At 38.8% G+C, this 22160-nt stretch overlaps 1 protein-coding gene across 1 annotated transcript in view; it reads right to left on the reverse strand.

Moving 5' to 3' along the window:
- The window catches only part of ADGRB3 (adhesion G protein-coupled receptor B3), an 878910-nt gene that overhangs the window by 715012 nt on the left and 141738 nt on the right, over window positions 1–22160 (reverse strand). The gene's annotated exons all lie outside the window — the stretch shown is intronic.

The following is a 22160-nucleotide window of genomic DNA, read 5'->3' on the forward strand; positions in this document are numbered from 1 at the left end:
CTTTTCTAAAACCAGCTTGAACATCAGGAAGTTCATGGTTTACATATTGCTGAAGCCTGGCTTGGAGAATTTTGAGCATTACTTTACTAGCATGTGAGATGAGTGCAATTGTGCGGTAGTTTGAGCATTCTTTGGCATTGCCTTTCTTTGGGATTGGAATGAAAACTGACCTTTTCCAGTCCTGTGGCCACTGCTGAGTTTTCCAAATTTGCTGGCATACTGACTGCAGCACTTTTACAGCATCATCTTTCAGCATTTGAAATAGCTCAACTGGAATGCTATCACCTCCACTAGCTCTGTTCATAATGATGCTTTCTAAGGCCCACTTGACTTCACATTCCAGGATGTCTGGCTCTAGATGAGTGATCACACCATCATGATTATCCAGGTCGTGAAGATCTTTTTTGTACAGTTCTTCTGTATATTCTTGCCACCTCTTAATATCTTCTGCTTCTGTTAGGTCCATACCATTTCTATCCTTTATCGAGCCCATCTTTGCATGAAATATTCCCTTGGTATCTCTTATTTTCTTGACGAGATCTCTAGTCTTTCCCATTCTATTCTTTTCCTCTACTTCTTTGCATTGATCGCTGAAGAAGGCTTTCTTATCTCTTCTTGCTATTCTTTGGAATTCTGCATTCAGATGCTTATATCTTTCTTTTTCTCCTTTGTTTTTCACTTCTCTTCTTTTCACAGCTATTTGTAAGGCCATTTTGCTTTTTTGCATTTCTTTTCCATGGGGATGGTCTTGATCCCTGCCTCTTGTACAATTTCACGAACCTCATTCCATAGTTCATCAGGCACTCTATCTATCAGATCTAGGCCTTTAAATCTATTTCTCACTTCCACTGTATAATCATAAGGGATTTGATTTAGATCATACCTGAATGGTGTAGTGGTTTTCCCTACTTTCTTCAATTTAAGTCTGAATTTGGTAATAAGGAGTTCATGATCTGAGCCACAGTCAGCTCCTGGTCTTGTTTTTGTTGACTGTATAGTGCTTCTCCATCTTTGGCTGCAAAGAATATAATCAATCTGATTTCGGTGTTGACCATCTGGTGATGTCCATGTCACCATAACCAGTAATAAAAATGTTGGAAATATGAGAATTACCAATATGCAACAAAGATGCAAAGTGCGACGATGCTACTGGATAACCGGTGGTGACAGACTTGCTAAATGCGGGGTTGTGAAGGTTTCTTCAACATGTAAAAAACACATTATTTTAAAAGTGCAATAAAACAGGCTTGTCTCTATTACAGGATAAATTCAGCTTTATCTCTAGAAAAAGGAGTGTTAGTGTGAGGCAGAGATTCTGAAATACACCAAGCATGGTATTTTAATACAGATTCTCTTGTCCAAGGTTACATGTGCTGCAGTTCAGGACAGGCTGCCCCCAAATGTGCCAAAGTGGCATATTGATTATTTTGAATTAAGATTAAAGGAGAGCCAGCTGGAACAAAAAGAACACTCTGGCCCTCCTTTGTCCCCATGAGAGCAGGAAACAAAGCTCCCGTGGGAAGGTGCCCTACCTTTGGCAATGGACGGAGGGCATCCTTATTGACAGAGAGAGGGGATTCAAGGTCCCGAAAGCTGTCTGAACGAACTGTGTTACTTCTTCATTTATCTGCTACCTCAAGGAAGACCTCTTAGTGTCATCAAATATTCACAACTACTTGATTCTTCATCTAAAAGGTATATCAACATCCTGATGCAATCATTTCTTAGCTCCCTTATGTATAGGGCCTCCACATTTATACAAATTAAATTTGTTTTTCTCCCTTTAATCCATATATGTCAATCTGATTATTAGATTAGCCAAAAGACCTCAGAAGGGTAGAGGAACACCCCTCCCTCAAAACATAACCCAAGCTTCACAGTGGAACTGTTGTATCTACTAACACTTTACAATTTCAGTTCCTTTTCTTTATTGTCAAAACCTAGAAAATAACCTTTGACATACAAAATGTAACAGCCATGATTTTTATCATACATGTGCATAATACACATTTTTAAGTTTAATGACTTTTAATTTAAAGAACTGCAGATTTTTTCAACAAAAAGTTTTATTACACTATTATTTTAAAGGGAAAGATTATGCACAACTTTTCCCCTGAAAATCTTTTAAGTTGCAACTTCCCAAAGCGTAGCTAAATCAGTATTATAATGTTATTTATTCTAATTCATGAAACTTAAAAGATGGGCCAACATATTGATTATTTCAACATCAGTGATGTGAAGATACTAAAACAAATAATTTACGCTTCTAGAAACATACAATTAAGGAGCTAAAAATAAATGACCTTTAAAAAAGCACTTTTATTTTAAGGATAGCCAAGAGTTTCAGAGAATATAGACTATTAGAGAGAATGTAATTCATCCAGCATTGGAAAATATGACCATGTGTAGTCAGAATGTCCATGAGAAACCTAGAAAAGCAATTTATGTTGGGAACCATGGATTATAAACCAGTGCATTACGAATGAATTATTGCTCCTTAATCAGATTTCATCAAGTTGATCTCTCCATCAGTGGCTGATTTATGTATTTATGACTCACAGTACTGTATATCTGCATCATAAATAAACTATAACTTTTTTCTATAGATAATTTTCTATTGATATCTCTTTTGGAGATTGTTCAAGTAGTATTAGTGGTTGTAGCTAGTAGTGAAGTATCTAAGAGAAGTTGGACAAGAAATAATACAAATATTTTTTAAATGACTACTGATTGGGGTCCTTTCATGGACTTGTTAACAATAGTCTTTAAGGGAAATGGTTCATTAAAACAATCAAGAAAACATAAATCAAGTAAGTATATAATTATGTTCAAAATAGCTTTTTCTAAGAAGGCTTAGAAATTGTATCAAAGTGAAATAATGTTATTTTTGTTCATTAGGTGGCAAATTATCTATACAATCCATAATTCCAGGTAAAATCCATGCATTTCTATATGTAGAGCTATTGTGTATGAACTGGTGTAGACTCTGTAAAACAGTGCTCAGTATGTGTATACTCCTGTGAAAAGTTCCTACTACATAGGAAGCAGCTAGTACAGTAACCCCAGGAAAAGGTTTAGCCAAAAGCTCATTTAAGAGAAAACATAAAAAACTGAAAATAAATAATCTGAGCATTCAGTAGAATAAGCTATAAAAGAATACAAGACATGTAAGGAAGAGAAATGACTGAGGAAAAAAGTAATTAAATGAAATAGAACCTGAGAACAACAACAACAAAACACAATTGATATGGTCAATAAAAATAATTTCCTGTATTTTGAAGTAGAACCCAAAATATATCTGACAAAATTGAACAAAAATAACATAATAGCTCATATAATATAAAAAGGTAGAACAGATATGTGTCTCTATATAAACTTTTTATTTTAAACTATATGTTGTCATTAAAATATTCACTTTATTTGAAAACATGAGTGAAATATGTTTCTAGAAATTTCTTAATATTTAGGAATACACAAGTTACCAAAATTGACCAAAGAACAAAAATAGGTGTCTCATCCAGAAGCATTTTCCAAAGATTATTTTTCTAAAATTTCAACTAACAGATAATCTTATATACATTGTTCCATAATATAGAAAAAAATCCAATATTATCCAATTTTATGAAACTACTATAACTTGATCTTAGGATAAAGGAGGATCTCATGTAAAGAAAATTGTAAGCTTGTCAAACTTATAAATAAAAATGAATTAAAAAGGACAAGAACCTTGCAGGGGTTGATACTGATAACACACTGTGAACTGTGCAGATTGAATGGTCCAACCTTTGACTGCAATCATATTTTTAAAATATTTATGTATCATAGACAAGAAAGTTTTTTTCAATAATGCTCCAAATTTAGAAAATCTACCAATGCTATTTCATCACATAAATGATATGATCAAAGTTAACAGATGAAGAAATGTATTTGATAAACCTTAGTGCCTATTCACAGAGAAGGCAATGGCAACCCACTCCAGTACTCTTGCCTGGAAAATCCCATGGATGGAGGAGCCCGGTAGGCTGCAGTCCGTGGAGTCTCAAAGAGCTGGACACAACTCAGAGACTTCACTTTCACTTTCATTTTCATGCACTGGAGAAGGAAATGGCAACCCACTCCACTGTTCTTGCCTGGAGAATCCCAGGGACGGCGGAACCTGATAAGCTGCTGTATGTGGGGTCGCACAGAGTCGGACACGACTGAAGTGACTTAGCAGCAGCAGCAGCAGCAGCAGCAATGCCTATTCATGACTAAAAGCACCATAAAAAACCTAGGAGTGAAAAGTTACTTCCTTAGTCTATGAAAGATAGTTCTCCCTCTTCCTCAAGAAGAAAAATCTAAAGTAAAGATCATCTCTGACTGGTGTAACTTTACTAGTATTCAGTAAGAATAAATGTGTAAGTGCCTGGTATCACTTCTGCTGTTCAACACTGTCCTAGAGCTCCCTCTCAGAAGGACAAAACTATGGTGAAAGTAAAGAAAAGGTATGAGAATCACAAAGCAGAGTCAAAACTGACACGTTCTGCAGAAAACAGATATTTATGATCATTATATGAGCCCAGAGAATCTACAAACTCTTAGAATGAATAAGAAAGTTCAAAAGTTGCTGGATATCAGGTCAGCATGTGAAATTTAGTAGCATTCCATTAAACCAGCACTAATCGAATAGAAAGTTTAGTAGAGAAATGTTGAGGAGTAAAATTTTGTAAAATAAAATGGGATAAAGCTTACCAAACTGTGATACATTTTGGAAAAGAAATTATACATTTTTATTTAAGAAAGGAAGACATGATTAAATCAGGCATTGCAATATGCTGATATATTTCAAAATGAATTAATCAATGAACTCTGTTCTAATCAAAATCCCATCAGGATTTATTTAGAGAACTTTTTTGTTTCTGATACAAGGAAAACATTATTAAAGCAAAGAATGGGATAGAATTTTATTTTTTTGGCCATGCTGTGCAGCATATGGCATCTTACTTCTCCAACCAGGGATGTAACCCATGCTTTCTAAATTGAAAGCAGTCTTAACCACTGGACAACCAGGGAAGTCTCGGAACATAATTGTAAAGGAAGTTTTTAAGGGGACTGCACCTCTACCACCTTGCTTCTTACATCTTCCTTGAGGAAGTGTGCAAGATTACTACGACCTTTTCCAGTTCTGCTGCTTTGGCTGCTCTTAGTAAAGTCATCTTCCTTTTGATTCTGGTTCTTCAGGAGTCATATATATTTCTTTACTCTTTTTTCATTTTGAATAATGGTCTTAATCTGTTTCGCATCCTACAATGTTGCAGCTCAGTTATCATATTTTGTATCTCTTTTTTTCTAACTGAATCTTGATTTTCTCTAAAACGCTGACCTGTTTTAATTTTTACTTGCTCTAGAACTTTATTCAATAAAAGTGAAAGGTATTTTGCAGGCAAGCCTTTGCAAGAACATTAAATATTGATTGTAAGAACTGTATGAGAGAGCAATTGTACACGTAAGTTTTATAAAGCCCAATTTCTGCTCATATCTAAAAATATTATTTTAAAAAAGGAAGAGAGACAACTAAGGAAAAGTAACTTTTTTTTTCAAAAACAAGCAAATAACATGAAATAATCCTTAGTAATCAATCCTCAGGTGCATTTCTATTAAAAGCAGAAATAAGACATGTATACTTGCTATCACTGCTAATAAAATCTCATTAACATTTAAAATGTGCATCCCCAACATCCAGTAATTCTTGCAGCAGGAAGAAATCCTTTAACAGGTGGGTACATGAAAATGTTTCTTTGTAATAAGGAACATAAAAAAGCAATATAAAAGTCCACCAATATGACACAAAAGAATAAAATAAGTAGTCCATTTCTATGAATCATTAAATTACAACAGTTAAATGCAGATTTCTCTCTTAAACATGTGTTTGTGTGTATCAAAAAGTTCATCTGAATGTCATAGTATTAATAAAGTAAAACAACCTAAATAACTACATACAGGAGTGTTTTATAGAAACATAAAAAGTTAGGCTAAAGTTTAAATTATGACAGAATTTAGTGAGTTACCTGAAATCTAAGATCTGTGTCCCTCTCCTGGAAATCACAGAGACTGTAATGTGAGAGTCACAGAGGATTAAATGTGATATTACAAGTAAACCACTCATTAGAGTTTCTGGCACTCTGATAAGGTTTCAGAAAAGGACAGGTGCTATTATTATTGTTACTATAATTCTTACTTTATTATTTATATCCGTAAGTCAAATTATTTGATCATTTTATTTGGATTCCAATTATCAGTGATTATATGATAACATCATTTCACTTCATTTATAATATTGCATTTAAAATATATGCAAATATGCTTATAATTTATTTAACTGCTTTCTTGTTTAGGTGAAAGGTTAGAATACATTCTTACCTTTTTGACTTCTGTTTACTTTTCAAATAGTTATTTATCAGCCCTACTTAAACAATTCACTGATTCATCAATTTGGGGGTCACATCTATTACTTGTTACCTGTTTACTCACACTTGGGCTTATGATGCGGTGGATTTATTTTGACTGAAGCTTAGGCTTCATCTGTATAATACCAATTTAATTATTGTGCCATAGTAGGTTTTAGCACTGAGATCAAGTTGCTTATTATTACTTTTTTTTAAACAAAACATAGATGTATTTCTCACTTGTTTGCTCTTCCATATAAACGTCAAGATTCCTTTCACAAGTTCTTAAAAAATGAATCTATAAAAACAGAGGAAAGGAAGGATGGCAAAAAAGTAGAGAGAAGGTTATTAAAAAGAAAAAGGAGAGGAGAATGGGAAAGAGGGCAAAGATCAAAATGCTGCAATAGTAGGTAGGGTTCAGCTTCCCAGCAGGCACAGTGGAAAAAATACATCCACCAATGCAGGAGACTCGGGACACACAGATTTCCGGGGTAAAGAAGATTCCCCTGGAGAAGGAAATGGCAACGCAGTCCAGAATCCTTGCCTGGAAAAGTCCGTAGACAGAGAATCCAGGTGGGACTGCAGCCTGCGGGGTCACAAAGAGTCAGACACCACTGAGCAACTAAGCACACACACAAAAACATAGGGTAGTTTGGAGAGCAGTGATAGTCGTGCAATGCGCAGCTTATCCAGCAAGGGACATGGTAAATCTCTCTACGATATTTAAATAGATTTGCATATTTTAAAGCAGATTTTAAATGTGGTGCTACGGCTAAAATCACTGGATGAATGATGAGAACAGAAATCTGTCATTCTTTAAATACCACTTGATATATTGCACATCACTCATATGTGGAATCTAAAATATGACACAGATGAACTTATCTTTGAAACAGAAACAGACTCACAGGCACAGAAAACAGACTTGCGGTTGCCAACAGGGAGAGGAGTGGATGAGAGTTGGACTGGGAGTCTGTGATTAGGGGATGCAAACTAGTATATAGAGAATGGATAAGCAACAAGGCCTTACTCTATAGCACAGGCCTTGCTCCTATAGCACAGCCTAGGAACTATCGGCAACATCCTGTGAAAAGCCATAATGAAAAAGAACATGAAAAAGAGTGTATATGTACGTATACCTGAATCAAATACTCTGCCGCACAGTAGAAATTATACAATATGGCAAATCACCTCTACTTCAGAAAAACAAGTTAAAAAAATAAATAGGTCATTTTAATACAAAAGTATTGGCAATAAAATGTTCATATACAATACTTCTCAGGTAACCACAAATTTGAACACATACTATCTAGTTGGTCTCATAAAAACATTTCCCATCTTTCCATTACTATTTTGGAAGACAGGCAAGTATGATGATAAGGAGAAAAATCTGACAGTAAAATAGATCAGCAGTTTTATATTTAAAAAACTTAAGACTTAATCTGAGGAAAAACAAGTTGGATCACACACCAGAAAAAGAACCTAAAAGCAAAGTAAGGAGAAAATAAACAGGCTATTAACACCAACCGCAGTCTATACAATAAAACAGACCATACATGGACATGAATCAGCCACGGGTGTACATGTGTCCCCCATCCAGAAACCCCCCCACCTCCCGCCCCATCCCATCCCTCAGGGTTGTCCCAGTGCACCAGCTTTGAGTGCCCTGTATGGCAAAAACCACTATAATAGTATAATTAGCCTCCAATTAAAATTAATTAATTAATATAACAAAGAAAACAGAAAATGTATGGCTGAACCATACACAATGTGATCACAGAAGCATAGTAATGCTGTGGACTCCTTGAAGGACACCTACTCAATATTCTCTAATAATCTATATGGGGAAAGAATCTGAAAAAGAATGGATTTATCTGTATGTATAAGTGAATCACTTTGCTGTACCCTGAAGCTAATGGCAACATTGTAAATCCATTACACTAGTGTTGTTGGTGTGCTTCCCTGATAGGTCAGTTGGTAAAGAAGCCGCCTGCAATGCAGGAGACCCCGGTTCGATTCCTGGGTCGGGAAGATCCACTGGAGAAGGGATAGGCTGCCCACTCCAGTATTCCTGGGCTTCCTTGGTGGCTCAGCTGGTAAAGAAACCACTGACCGTGTGGGAGACCTGGGTTTAAACCTAGGTTTGGAAGATCCCCTGGAGAAGGGAACTTGCTACCCGCTCCAGTACTCTGGCCTGGAGAATTCCATGGACAGAGGAGCCTGGCGGGCTACAGTCCATGGGGGTCACTAAGAGTCAGACGCGACTGACTGACTTTCCTTTTCACAGTTGTTATTTAGTCGCAAAGTTGGGTCCAACTCTTTTGCGACTCCCTGGACTCTAGCCCGCCAGGTGCTTCTGTCCATACTTCAGTATAAAATAAAAACTAAAAAAAAAAAAAGAAAAGAAAACCAAGCAATGCCCCTGCAGATACTCAGAGGGGCTGCCAGGGGTACTGAAGGACTGCGCAGACCACAGTAGATGTGGAGAAGATACATCAGTGGAGGCAGAGTCCAATTCAGGCCCAACGGAGCCAGCACCAGAGACTGGGCAGACAGAGCCTGCCCCCAGGAGGTGCCAACTAAGCACTGGTTGAGTCAAAAGATGGAACCGAATAGGGAAGTTTAGGGTGTCTGTGTAAAGTCACAAATCCGACTGGGAGGAGGGGAGCCCTGCCCTGAAGGGCATGGATCTGAGCTGGCTGCAGGAACCTGCCCAGAACTTGCTGCTCTGAGCAGCAACCTCAGGACCACCGGGCAGGAGCCAGAACACTGCGGGCGGTTGCTGGAAAGGAAACCTGGCGAACTGACGTCTCCTTTCTCAACATGGAAATAGCCCAAGCTATTTAGCTAGAAGGGAAGTGGGGGGAAAAAAAAAGCTGATATATCTTAAAAATTATGTTTGGCAAAAAGAAAAATGAGAGCATTTGAATAGTTTCCCTTGCTTCCCCTCTATATTATACATCTAACTGCAACTGGCAAATGTATTCAGGGAACCAAATATGCTGCTCTTACAGTGTCAGTGATTGGCTCCAATCGGACGCCAAATCCTGTTAGATTTTTTTTATTTTACTTTATTTTACAATACTGTATTGGTTTTGCCATACATCAACATGAATCCACCACAGGTGTACACGTGTTCCCAATCCTGAAACCCCCCTCCCACCTCCCTCCCCATACCATCTCTCTGGGTCATCCCAGTTAGGTCTTACTGAGGGGAATATCACGGCAAATGGCACAGTCTTCTCTCGCTGGAATGCAATCAATAAAAGAGTCAAGCCCACCTGCACTGCAGCTGCTGCTTCACAGACCCTTTGCCAGAAGCCACTATTTAATAGAGCTGTGGGTATGTTATGTTTGTGGTTTTCCTTCTGACAAAAAGTAAGATGAGTTGGACTGAAGGTTTGCTTTGACTTGCTTTTATAGTTTATAATTTTTTTTTTTTTTTTTAGGAAACAATACTTGGTAGTGTCATTTTATTTAGTTCTCTTGAAAGCAATCCTTTGATATTTTATGAATTACTTATCTCATTCTAATAAGGCTGAACATGGAAAATTAACCTCCTATATATTGCTAATTAGTTTATAATGAATTTTAGTTTCTCTGTTAGGAAAAGATCTATCCAACTAACTACTAGGAATTTAATCTAATTACTGAAGCATATGACAGCCATCCCAAGGGGAAAAACGTCCTTGAGGGGTGTGTGTGTGTGTGTGTGTGTGTGTGAGTGAGAGAGTGAGAAAGAGAGTCATTCTCAGAAATAACTAAAATACCTAATTTTTTCCCTTCAACTTTGATGGCATATCGAGCCAGGATCATTTACAACTAATGAATGACTTCATTATGAAACACTGAGAAAAACAAAAATTATGATATTCAGATATACTGAATTGCTTGCTTCTGCTTATGCCCTATGCTTTTAATCAAGATTTAATAAAAAAATGAAACTAACTAGCTAATTACATAATTAAATTGAATTTTCCAACTTAAAAAGACATTGACTAGAAGGAAACCAATGGCACACTATATGAACAAGCATTCATGAGATTTTCTTAGGCTACATTTTATAATGTATGGTAATGTAATGCAATAATTTGTGCTATTAACATTCATTTTCTTCAACTATAACCCTTGTTTATTTACCTCTCAATTGACCTAGTTTCTTTGACTTTTCTGGAAAGAAAAGTTCATTTTTACATATAGAGAAAATTTTCATTAATACAATAATCTATGTTTGAATTGTATTTGAGTTTAAGAAATGTTGGATATGTGTTTTGGAAATATCTTGTACACAAAAGAATCAATTTGATTTAAAGACTTCATAAGGACCATTTACATAACACTAGGCCATGTCAAAAGTGAAATGTAAAAGTAATCTGGAATAAGGAAAGCAGTGGCCAAATATTTCACACAATATACTCAAAATAAAGAGAGGCCAGACTGCAACTAATACAGACAATGGAGAAAAAGGATTTGCCAAGAATGTTAGTTAATGAGGAGCACATGTTTTTTAGGCAAAGACAGGTGAATGATCTTTTAAGAACTGAACAGAATACCTAAAAAAGTTCAGAGTAATATATAAATCTTTTCTACTCATAAATAAATAGAAAATTAAATATTTTGGAATATATTGATTACATTTTCATTTTGTCTCAAATATATGGAAAATAAATGCTTTTATTGAATAGATATGTACTCTATACAATTATAAATAAATAGGTCACAAGCCATCAAAAAACCACATATTTAAATTACCCAGATTGTGTGTAATTTAGTATCTGTTATTTTCTCAGCTGGTAAGGAAAACGTCAAGGTAGGCTGACACCTTATCATGGGGAGCCTCTCTCAACTGAATGATCTTTCTGGCTTTGTAAGCCATAAGAGTTCATGGCATAGAATTTCATATTCTGGGTACCTAGTATATTTAAATAACTTTGAAATTATGCGTGTTTGCAGGCATGCATATGTAAAACTGTCAGTCTCAAAAATCACTCATTTGAGATTAAAAAAAAAAAAAAAAGGTTGAAATTCAAAATGAATGAATCAATGTAGTTACCCTAAGCAGCTTTTAGGATTAGTAGAGGGGTGTTCTGGAGAAGGCAATGGCAACCCACTCCAGTACTCTTGCCTGGAAAATCCCATGGGCGGAGGAGCCTAGAAGGCTGCAGTCCATGGGGTTGCTAAGAGTCGGACACGACTGAGTGACTTCACTTTCACTTTTCACTTTCGTGCATTGGAGAAGGAAATGGCGACCCACTCCAGTGTTCTTGCCTGGAGAATCCTAGGGACGGGGGGAGCCTGGTAGGCTGCCGTCTATGGGGTCACACAGAGTCGGACACGACTGAAGCGACTTAGCAGCAGCAGCAGCAGCAGTCGAGGGGTATTCAAACAGACAAATAAGTGACTCATTATCCTACAAGCAAAATAACATATATGTCATAAAGCTCAAAACCGTTCTGAATACACACAATGGAAGGAACACTTAATCATTCATTCAGTATGAGGAAATGAGTTACAATAGAAAGTTTTTTAACAATAAAAGTGACACAATGAAATTAGTTCTCATTACTGATTTTGTTACAGTTGTGTTCCTGAAAGTGAACGCCTATCAGCAAGCAAGGGACAAGTGAAAGAGAAAACTGGTGCTCCAATAACTAAGGTGCTGAAAATGCCAGTGGTGATGATAGTGGTTTCACAGGGATGCTGGGATGATGCTGCTGCTGGCGATGGCTGGACTGACCACTTACTGAGTGCTTCATGTGTATCAAGAACTTGCTAAGAGTTAATATCCATTACCTCTAATCTTTATAGCAATTTTACAAGGACAATTTTTCTCCGCTACATGAAGGAATGAGCCTCAGAATAATTAAATAGCTCTCCTAGGGTCACATTCATGTATAATCAGAGGCCAGAATGTAAAGGTGGGTCTGCAAAGCTCCACAGCCCACATATGTAATCTTTCACCAGGATACTTTCTGTTAGTGCTAGGAGAGGGACACATTCTATAAACCAGGAAGACATAATAAGGAGTTTCTCATCAAAGCTGCAAGTGAAATCAAGCAGCAAGTAGCATAAATATTGTAAACAAACAACAAAATCAGTAACTTTAGAGGTCAGTGGTAATACTGGAGAGCATAGCCAGGAGTAGTAACCATGGCAACCAGACTGTACGCGACTAGAATGGTGTTAAGCTTCCAAGTAGTTCCAAGAGATAAGGAGATGTGGTATTATTTTGAGGGAGGAAAACAAGACTAAAAGAAAGTTCTTTTTTTTTGCTTATTATAATAGGAAATTCTCAAGCATCTTTAGAGTTGGCAGAAAAAGAGCTGTAAAAAGCGAGCCTGAAACTTGAGGAGCATATAGGGAAATGAAGGGGCACAGAACTAGAGAAATGAAACTGCATGTGAATAAAAGCACTGGTAGATAAGCTGGTGAAACCCAAGGATTTAGAAACTCTGGATATTTTATTTTCAAATCAGTGGTCAGGTAGATAAAGAATCTTAGATTAAGAATCAGTCAGACCAATAGATGGAGATCAGGAAACTATCAAGATTCAGACAGTAACTTCAGAGGTTCCACTTAGCAAATAGAGAGTGCCCAAGAATGATTTTTTTTTTCAAAGTACAGACAAACGGAGAGTCCATACAAAGATGAAGAGGGTGAACAAAACACAATGATGGGGGAATCGGACGATGCTCACACATCTGGGCAGGTCAAGGTCCTGGTTAAGAGCGATTCTGCTCTGGAAGAGGTTGTGCTCCTTCTGATACAGAACAGAAAGGCAGGGAAAGATGACTACACACAGATCTATGACCAAATTGGAGCGGAGCTGACGGCATTCTCAACACTTTGCTGTTTCTAAAAGCACAGGGTAGCAGGGATCTGGGAGTGTGCAGAAGAAGGCGTGAAGACTGGAGAAGAGCCAGGAAGTGTGTCCCAGGCATCCTGGGGATGGAATGAGAGCCCCAGGCGTGAGAAATGGAGCTCAAAAGGGAAAGCACATGTTCTGTGATTAAATGTCCATTATCACACTGCGAGGAACACCATACACAAACAATCATGATCACTCCTGAAAGCAAAAGTGTCCTCCGCGCAGAAGCAGTGTGTGTGCAACTATTAGAAGATTGGGGGTTTGGGAATAAACAGTTAGTGTTCCTTGCGGCAACTTCTTCCAACATTAGATACAAACGTGTGAGAAACAAGACTGCCCTGAGCTCCCATCTGGTTTCCGTGCAGGGTGGGTAGCCCATGTAGACCTGGAGAGATTTGTCTGGTATTGAATATGGCCTACAGGAAAACAAACACCTACACGATATCCTAACAAACAGATTTCCTTTTTTAAAGACTTTAAATTATTTGTATTGAAATATAGCTGATTCATAATGTTGTGTTAGTTTCAGGTGCAGAGCAAAATAAATTTCAGTTTATGTGTATATATATATATATATATATATATATATATATATATATATATATATAGGCTTCTCTTGTGGCTTAGCTCGTAATCAATCTGCCTGCAATGCAGGAGACCTGGGTTTGATCCCTGAGTTGGGAAGATCCCCTGGAGAAGGGAAAGGCTACCCACTCCAGTATTCTGGCCTGGAGAATTCCACGGACTGTACAGTCCATGGGGTCACAAAGAGTCGGACACGACTGAGCAACTTTCACTTCACTTTATATATGTGTGTGTGTGTGTGTGTGTGTTTTAGTCTCTCAGTTGTGTCCAACTCTTTGCAACCTCAAAGACTGTAGCCCACAAGGTTCCTCTGTCCATTGGGTTCTCCAGGCAAGAATACTGCAGTGGGTTGCCATTTCCTTCTCCAAGGGATCTTTCCAACCCAAGTATCAAATCTGGGTCTCCTGCACTGCAGGCAGATTTTTTACCATCTGAGCCAAATTTTATATATATATATATGTAAAAAATAATGAATCTATAGACTGAACAATATATATATATATACACACATATTGTTTTGTAGATTATTTTCTGTGATAGGTTATTACAAGATATTGAGTGGCATTCCCATGCTATATAGCAGATCCTTTTTGATTATCTATTTTATATATAGCAGTGTGTATATATTAATCCCAAACCCCTCCCACCTTTTCCTTTTGGGAACCATAAGTTTGCTTTCCATGTCTCTGAGTCTATTTCTGTTTTGTAAATATGCAACCCACCATCACTCCAGCAAACAGATTTCCTAAACAATGAGCCGGATGCACTGAGTTCCCGCTTTGTGTCCGTACCTGAGCATTCGCCTGCTTCCACAAGCCCAGCTTTTGGTGCTGCCTCTGTGCCCACTGCTCCCCCTGGACTGCAAGTGCTCTGTATGCTCTTGAAATATTATCCTATTAAATTGTTTTAGTTCTTAACTCTCATATCCATGGGGTAGATAGGAAGGAAGCAGCGTTATTTAATTATAAAGTAACTCTCCCCTTAACCAAATGCTTTAAATTATACCAGGGCAATTTTTTCATGGTGGCATTTAAATGAAAGTTATATACAGCTGTCTCCTCAGCAGGAGTACTCTGTCCCCTACCCTTAATTTGACCTGAAGAGATTTTCCAGAGCTGAGTTAGCCAGCATGCCCATCAACCAGAACCCTAGACTTGGAAGACACATCGATCACTGTTTCGTAAAATCTCTTTCTAACAGGGCCTGGGAAAAGGTAGAGGGGTTTTTACCCTACCTGAGAATTACCTTCCTTGAATGTGCTCATATACGAAAAGCATTTTATCTTAGTGGAAATTTAAACAAAGGGACCATGTCTACAGCAGAAGGTTGACACCAACAACAAAACACCATTTATCAGAAAACAGAACGTCTTAAGAGGTAATGTTCCAAAGCAAATGCCCTCAGTTAATTCTTCAGAAAAAACATTTCCCCTGTGGCTCCAACCTTCCCACGTCCAGACAAGCAAAGCACTCAGCCCCTGCTCGCCTCTCTTCTATCATAAAGATTTTGAATCTCCCCTTGCTCTTGTGGGTTTTGCCTCCTTCCTTCAATTCCCCAGCGCTCAGCTTTCTCTGGGCTGCTCTGTGTTCCCTTCGGACTCCGACCATCCTTTTTCATCTTCAAACGGCCACCTCCCACGGGGCTCCCTGCTGGCGTTTCCTTCTTTCAGGTCTGTGAGTCCTGGGCAGACCTCACCATTTAATTCTCCAAGAGAGACTGAGACAGACCATCCCATCAATCATGAGCTCGTTCCTAGAATCCCCCCACTTCAATCAGTGACCCTACAGTTTCTCTTCCTTCTCTCCAAAGTCAAAAAATACACATGCCCTTCCTGTTTGCTGGGGCCCAAGCTGCCACACTCTGGCCCACACCCCCTCCCCAGGGCGCATCTCAGGGAAACTCATCAAAGGCAGGACATCTGCTGTCTTATTTGTCTGGCACCTTCCTTCACAGGTTTGTTGTTGTTGTTGTTGTTTTCATAATCTGCATCTATTTATTATTTTTAAATTCATTTTATTTTATTGAAGTATAGTTGATTTACAGTGTCCTGCTAGTTTCAGTGTATAGCAACGTGATTCGGTTACGTGCATGTGTGCTAAGTCTCTCAGTCTCTCTTTGCGACCCCAGGGACTGAAGCCTGGCCAGCTCCTCTGCACATGGGATTCTCCAGGCAAGAATACTGGACTGGGTTGCCATGTCCTCCTCCAGGGGATCTTCTAGACCCGGGGTATTCAGTTATATATATCTATGTATCTATTCTTCTTCAGATTCTTTTCCATTAGAGGTTATTACAAGATATTGAATATAGTTACCCTGCTCTAATCAGTAGGACCTCATTATTTATCTCTTTTATATATAATAGTGTGTATATGTTAATCCCAAACTCCTAACTTACCCCTCACTTCCCCTTTGTAACCTTAAGTGTGTTTGTACATCTTTCAATTCAGTTCAGTTCAGTCGCTCAGTCGTGTCCAACTCTTTGCGACCCCATGAATCACAGCATGCCAGGCCTCCCTGTCCACTACCAACTCCCGGAGCGCACTCAAACTCATGTCCATTGAGTCGGTGATGCCATCCAGGCATCTCACCCTCTGTCATCCCTTCTCCTCCTGCCCCAATCTCTCCCAGCATCAGAATCTTTTCAAATGAGTCAACTCTTTGCATGAGGTGGCCAAAGTATTGGAGTTTCAGCTTCAGCATCAAGCCTTCCAATGAACACCCAGGACTGATCTCTTTTAGGATGGACTGATTGAATCTCCTTGCAGTCCAAGGGCCTCTGAAGAGTCTTCTCCGACACTACAGTTCAAAGCATCAATTCTTCAGCACTCAGCTTTCTTCACAGTCCGTCACATCCACACATGACCACTGGAAAAACCATAGCCCTGACTAGACAGACCTTTGTTGGCAAAGTAATATCTCTGCTTTTCAATATGCTATCTAGGTTGGTCATAACTTTCCTTCCAAGGAGTCAACGTCTTTTAATTTCATGGCTGCAATCACCATCTGCAGAAATTCTGTACATCTTTACACATAATCATATCAGCAAACAACTCGAGGAAATCTTACCCTCCATCCTCACAATGTGCTTGAACCTGCTGTCCACTCACTTGTCCACTTAAGGACCCTCCACCCTCAGATCCATTCTCGTTAGTGCCCAAAAGCCAGCTCTGCACCAGCTCCCTTGTTCCAGATGCAAAGGAGCGTGTAGGTCTGTTCCACCACAAGCATGTGCAGTCACACGGCACACATGAGCTCCTGAGTGCACGCACATCCTGTCTTCTGAGGACTGCACCTTTGATGCTGTCACACCAACTTGTCCCGTGTCCTGTGACACCTTTAAGGCCTCATCTGTGCAGCTGGAGGTTCTCGTTAGTGATGTCAGCCTGTGAAGTCAGCCCTCATTTCTCACCCAGGCTCCTAGCCCTTCCATCAGGAAAACAGATCAGCGCTCTGCACCCACAGTGAACACCCACACGTGTCACATGTCTACAATCATGAAACTTCCCAAGTGCCGGTTTGTCTAACTGCCCTCCTCCTATTCCCAGCACATAACATTCCACATGGAAGCTCCCTCCTAGATGAGGCTCTCCTCTAGATTTCCTTATGAGCTATTGGAGCTCAGGACCCATATTTTCTATTTCATACACTTCTTACTTCTCAGGTCCCCTTTGCAGACCGCATAATAAGGAAGAACAAATCTGACTCCATGTTGGGTCTGTTTCTCTGTTGTTTTCACTATAAGTTAATCACTAAAGGCAGTTTGTCTATAGCTTAAAGCATACATAACGGGCTACCTCCAGGAACCCTGCCTCCCATGCAAGGAGCATTAACCTAAATATCTATGTTTAGCTCACAGCAAACATTCTGACCAGGCCCACCTGTGAATGGCTGCAGAAAAGAAGAAATTAACACTTCCCCTCTGGAGTCAGCAGGAACCAGGAAACATTTGCCACCACTTACCACCTTGTTTTTGCTTTGCCTCCTCACCTCCCACACCTCTTTGCTCTATTAAAAAATAAACGAAACAAAACAAAAGCAACAACTAGCATCTACAGCCAGGGAGGATAGTTCTTTGGGACATTAGTCCACTGTCTCCTCAGTCTCCTGACTTTCTGAATAAAGTCACTAGTTCTTGTCCCAATAACTCCTCTCTCGATTTATTGGCCTGTTGTGTGGCAAGCAATAGGAGCTTAGACTTGGTAAAAATAGTGCATATTCATAAAAATTTGTGAGCCACCTGAATAGTACTATGTTAAGTGCCAAGAAGAGAAGACAAAATACAGAGCATGGTTGGTGAGTCCCCCAGCATGGATGCAGCTCTCGGGATGGTGCAGACCTGTGTAAAGCCTGCTGTGAGAGGGAGCAGGAGGGCAAGCCCTTTCTCCTGCCTTCTCAGTTAGAGCTGGTCTCCGTCATCACCTTTAATTTAGACTCCCTGCCCCTTGACCCCCAACTTCTTGGTCCTTAAGATTCTTTTCTGCTATGCAGAGGGCTGGCAGGAAAGATGATAAATGTCTGCATTTCCTAATCCAACAAGAGAATAACAGTGTTTGTTCTGCCTTAGTCATGATTAACATGAAGATCAAATATGAATTGTACTTGAAAGCAGTTTGTAATGTTTTATCCTTGGTTTTAATCTCTGACCTTCAGAGAAAAGTAAAGCTTGCTTCCTAAGTCACGGACCCAAACCACAATGTGACACTAAGCTTTTCCCATAGGGACTTGCTTTTTTTATAGAATTCACACCTCCTCTGGATTTATATTCACTTCATATTTTCATCTGTTACCTCAAATAATATACCTTCTCTGGATACCAAAGTCCTTCTATTCAAAGTGATTTAATTTCTAAATCTCATTTTTAAATGGCCTTGTGCTTTTAAAACTTGCCTCTCTGACAGTCTAACCAAAATGTCCAACTTGGTACTCTTCTAAGACCTCCAACCAAATCTGATATGTTGCCTTAGGGATACGCCAGCCCCTCCAATCAGCACCAGGAAGCTTTGCTTTTCTCCATGACATACTACCTTAAAAATGCACCCAGTTAGGAAAAAACGACTTTACACTCACTCTCCTACTCTCAGTTGGTTACTGAAATTATTTTTTAGACTGCTTTTTTTTTCTTTATTTATATTTTAAATGTATATATCTATCTCCTTATTTAATCTTTTGTATTACTTGACCTACTGTTAAGACAATCGATAACAAAAAGAAGAGAGTGTATTAGCACGCACAGTGTAATCAGATGAGTAGCCAGGAAACGATACCAAATGGTCCTTTGTCCACTGTAATTTCTAGAGAAGTAGATCTCATAAACTCACTTACCAAGTCCAGAAATAATGATTTCTAAAGCCTTAAATATCCACTGAGACAAACGATGCCAATCGTAATCTCTCATATATATTCAAACTGCACAAAGATAAAGCTTTAAATGTGATCATTTTAAATTCAGATCTAAATTTTCTTAGATTAAAACTACAAGGGAGTAAACAGCAAAGCCAAATGACTTAAGAGCAAAACTCATTTAAACAGCACTATACGTATCTAAATATCATGACCACAATAACATAACTGTGGAAGTTGGTAGAATTCTAAACAATTTAGTTAAGTACAATTTTGCCATATAAACAAAGATCAAATCCAACTTTAAGTTAATAAGAATATGATTTTTATTTTTAATCTTTTAAATATAAAAAGCAATGAAAATAAAATACAGATCACAAAATCCTCAGTACGATTATTTTGAAATGTAAAAAATTTGTAATAAGGTAGCTTTCTATCCCACACCAAAAGGTAAATAAAATATTTTCCCCAGATTTATACTCCAAACTTGGGCTTCCTAGGTGGTGGTGGTGCTGCTGCTGCTGCTAGGTCGCTTCAGTTGTGTCCGACTCTGTGCGACCCCATAGACAACAGCCCACCAGGCTCCCCCGTCCCTGGGATTCTCCAGGCAAGAACACTGGAGTGGCTTGCTGTTGCCTTCTCCAATGCATAAAAGTGAAAAGTGAAAGTGAAGTCACTCAGTCCTGTCCGACTCTTAGCGCTAGTCGTAAACAATTTGCTGTCAATACAGTCAGTGAAGTTGCTCAATCCTGTCCAACTCTTTGCAATCCGATGGACTGTGGCCTACCAGGCTCCGCCATCCATGGAATTTTCCAGGCAAGAGTACTGGAGTGGGTCGCCATTTCCTTCTCCAGAGGATCTTCCCGATTTGGGGACCGAACCCAGGTCTCCCGCATTGCAGCCAGACGCTTTGCCATCTGAGCTACCAGGGAAGCTCAATACAGGAGACTAAGAAATGCAGATTCAGTCCCTGGGAAATGGCAACCCACTCCAGTATTCTGCCTGAGAAATTCCATGGAGAGAGGAGACTGGTGGGCTACAGTCCACAGGGTTACAAAGAGTTGGATATGACTGGGTATCTGAGTAAAAATCTCCAAACTTAGTATAACCTAAAAACTGTTCAAATCTATGAAAAAAAATGACCAATTTAAATTACCTGGGAAAGGGTAAGGAGATGAGATTAATAATCAGAGTCAGTTGCATACAGATGGAAAAAAAAAACACTTGCAGTCACTTCCAAATATAAACCTACATATTATACAAAAGCATTAGTGTCAGTCGCTCAATCATGTCCAACTCTTTGAAACCCCATGTATCCTCTGTCCATGGAATTCTCTAGGAAAGAATACCAGAGTGGGTTGCCATTCCCTTCTCCGGGGTGTCTTCCCAACCCAGGGATCAAACGCCAGTCTCTGGCATTGCAGACAGATTCTTTACAGTCTGAGCGACCAGGGAAGCCCCATTATATAAATAACAATGCAAATAAAAGCGCCTAAATTATGGAACTGTGACATTTGTCTAAAAATAACATTAATAAAAATAAACAGAAATCATTGGTGCACAAAGACTAATGTAATGTTGATAAGGCTGGGAAATACTGAAATACAGTTAAGACTCAAAACACAAGTTTACCCAGAAAGAGTTTTCCAGAGAAATAAAATGGTAGATAAGAGAGCAGAACTTTTCAGCAGGATGGCCTTTTAGACCAATTTGAAACACAGACATATTCTGAAAGTGAAAGTGAAAGTTGCTCTGCTGCTGCTGCTAAATCACTTCAGCCATGTCCGACCCCACAGACGGCAGCCCACCAGGCTCCCCTGTCCCTGGGATTCTCCAGGCAAGAACACTGGAGTGGGTTGCCATTTCCTTCTCCAATGCATGAAAGTGAAAAGTGAAAATGAAGTCGCTCAGTCGTGTCCAACTCTTTGCGACCCCATGGACAATACAGTCCATGGAACTCTCCAGGCCAGAATACTGGAGTGGATACTCCAGTATACTTCTCCAGGTGATCTTCCCAACCCAAGGGTCGAATCTAAGTCTCCTGCATTGCAGGCAGATTCTTTACCAGCTGAGTCCCCCAACCCACCATACATCCTAGTTGATATAAAAAGATAGGGGGAGGTTAAAGCAAAGTAAAAACTTCTTCCCAAATCTCCTGCCCCAGTGAATTTAGGGGACAAAGTCCCCAACACTGAACTCTGTCCACCTGTCGTATTTCCCTTTAGCAATCCCACCTCCCTTTCTCTCTTATCACATTTTGTTTGTCTCTCCCAAGCAAACCCTGGCTCCTGAAATCAGTGCTTCAAAAGCATATGAGAGAAAAAAAATAAATAAATGATCTAAGAAAAACTAAAAAAAAAAAAAAAAAGCATATGAGATTATTATCCCAGAGTCAACTGAAGGATGTACATTAACCAAAAGCTCTAAGTTAACTATTAAGAGTGCAAACCTCAAATTCTTACTCTGAGTCCAGCATCTGATGATCAATATTTGGCACTAACTAGATAAATACAGGTGTAATGAGAATTTATGAGCAGAGTCAGATGTAGTTAAATCAGAACCCAATATCTGCAGCTTATGATTTGGTGTGAAAAGCAAAAGAAAGGATTAGACAGCCACAACTCAAATGCTTTTAGAATTGGAGAGGGAACATTGAGAACAAAATAAAAACAAAACTAGGCAAAGTAGTTTGACAAATAAAAATTCTTGTTTAAAAAAAAAAGCAAATGTCATATCCATCTGATAATTAGAAAAACTGCACATTTTCCTGCCCTTAAATTAGTTTAAACACGGGCAGATACCTTTCTACTATACTAAATTTTTTCTACATGTTTTTCCTAATTCTCAGAGCTTAATGAGACATCACTTATTCTATAAAGAAATACAAATATGGCCATATATATGGCCACAGTCTAAAATACGCTTATGATAATATGAAACTT

Source organism: Capricornis sumatraensis, chromosome 11, assembly GCF_032405125.1.
Source record: "Capricornis sumatraensis isolate serow.1 chromosome 11, serow.2, whole genome shotgun sequence".
NCBI classification, from domain to species: domain Eukaryota; kingdom Metazoa; phylum Chordata; class Mammalia; order Artiodactyla; family Bovidae; genus Capricornis; species Capricornis sumatraensis.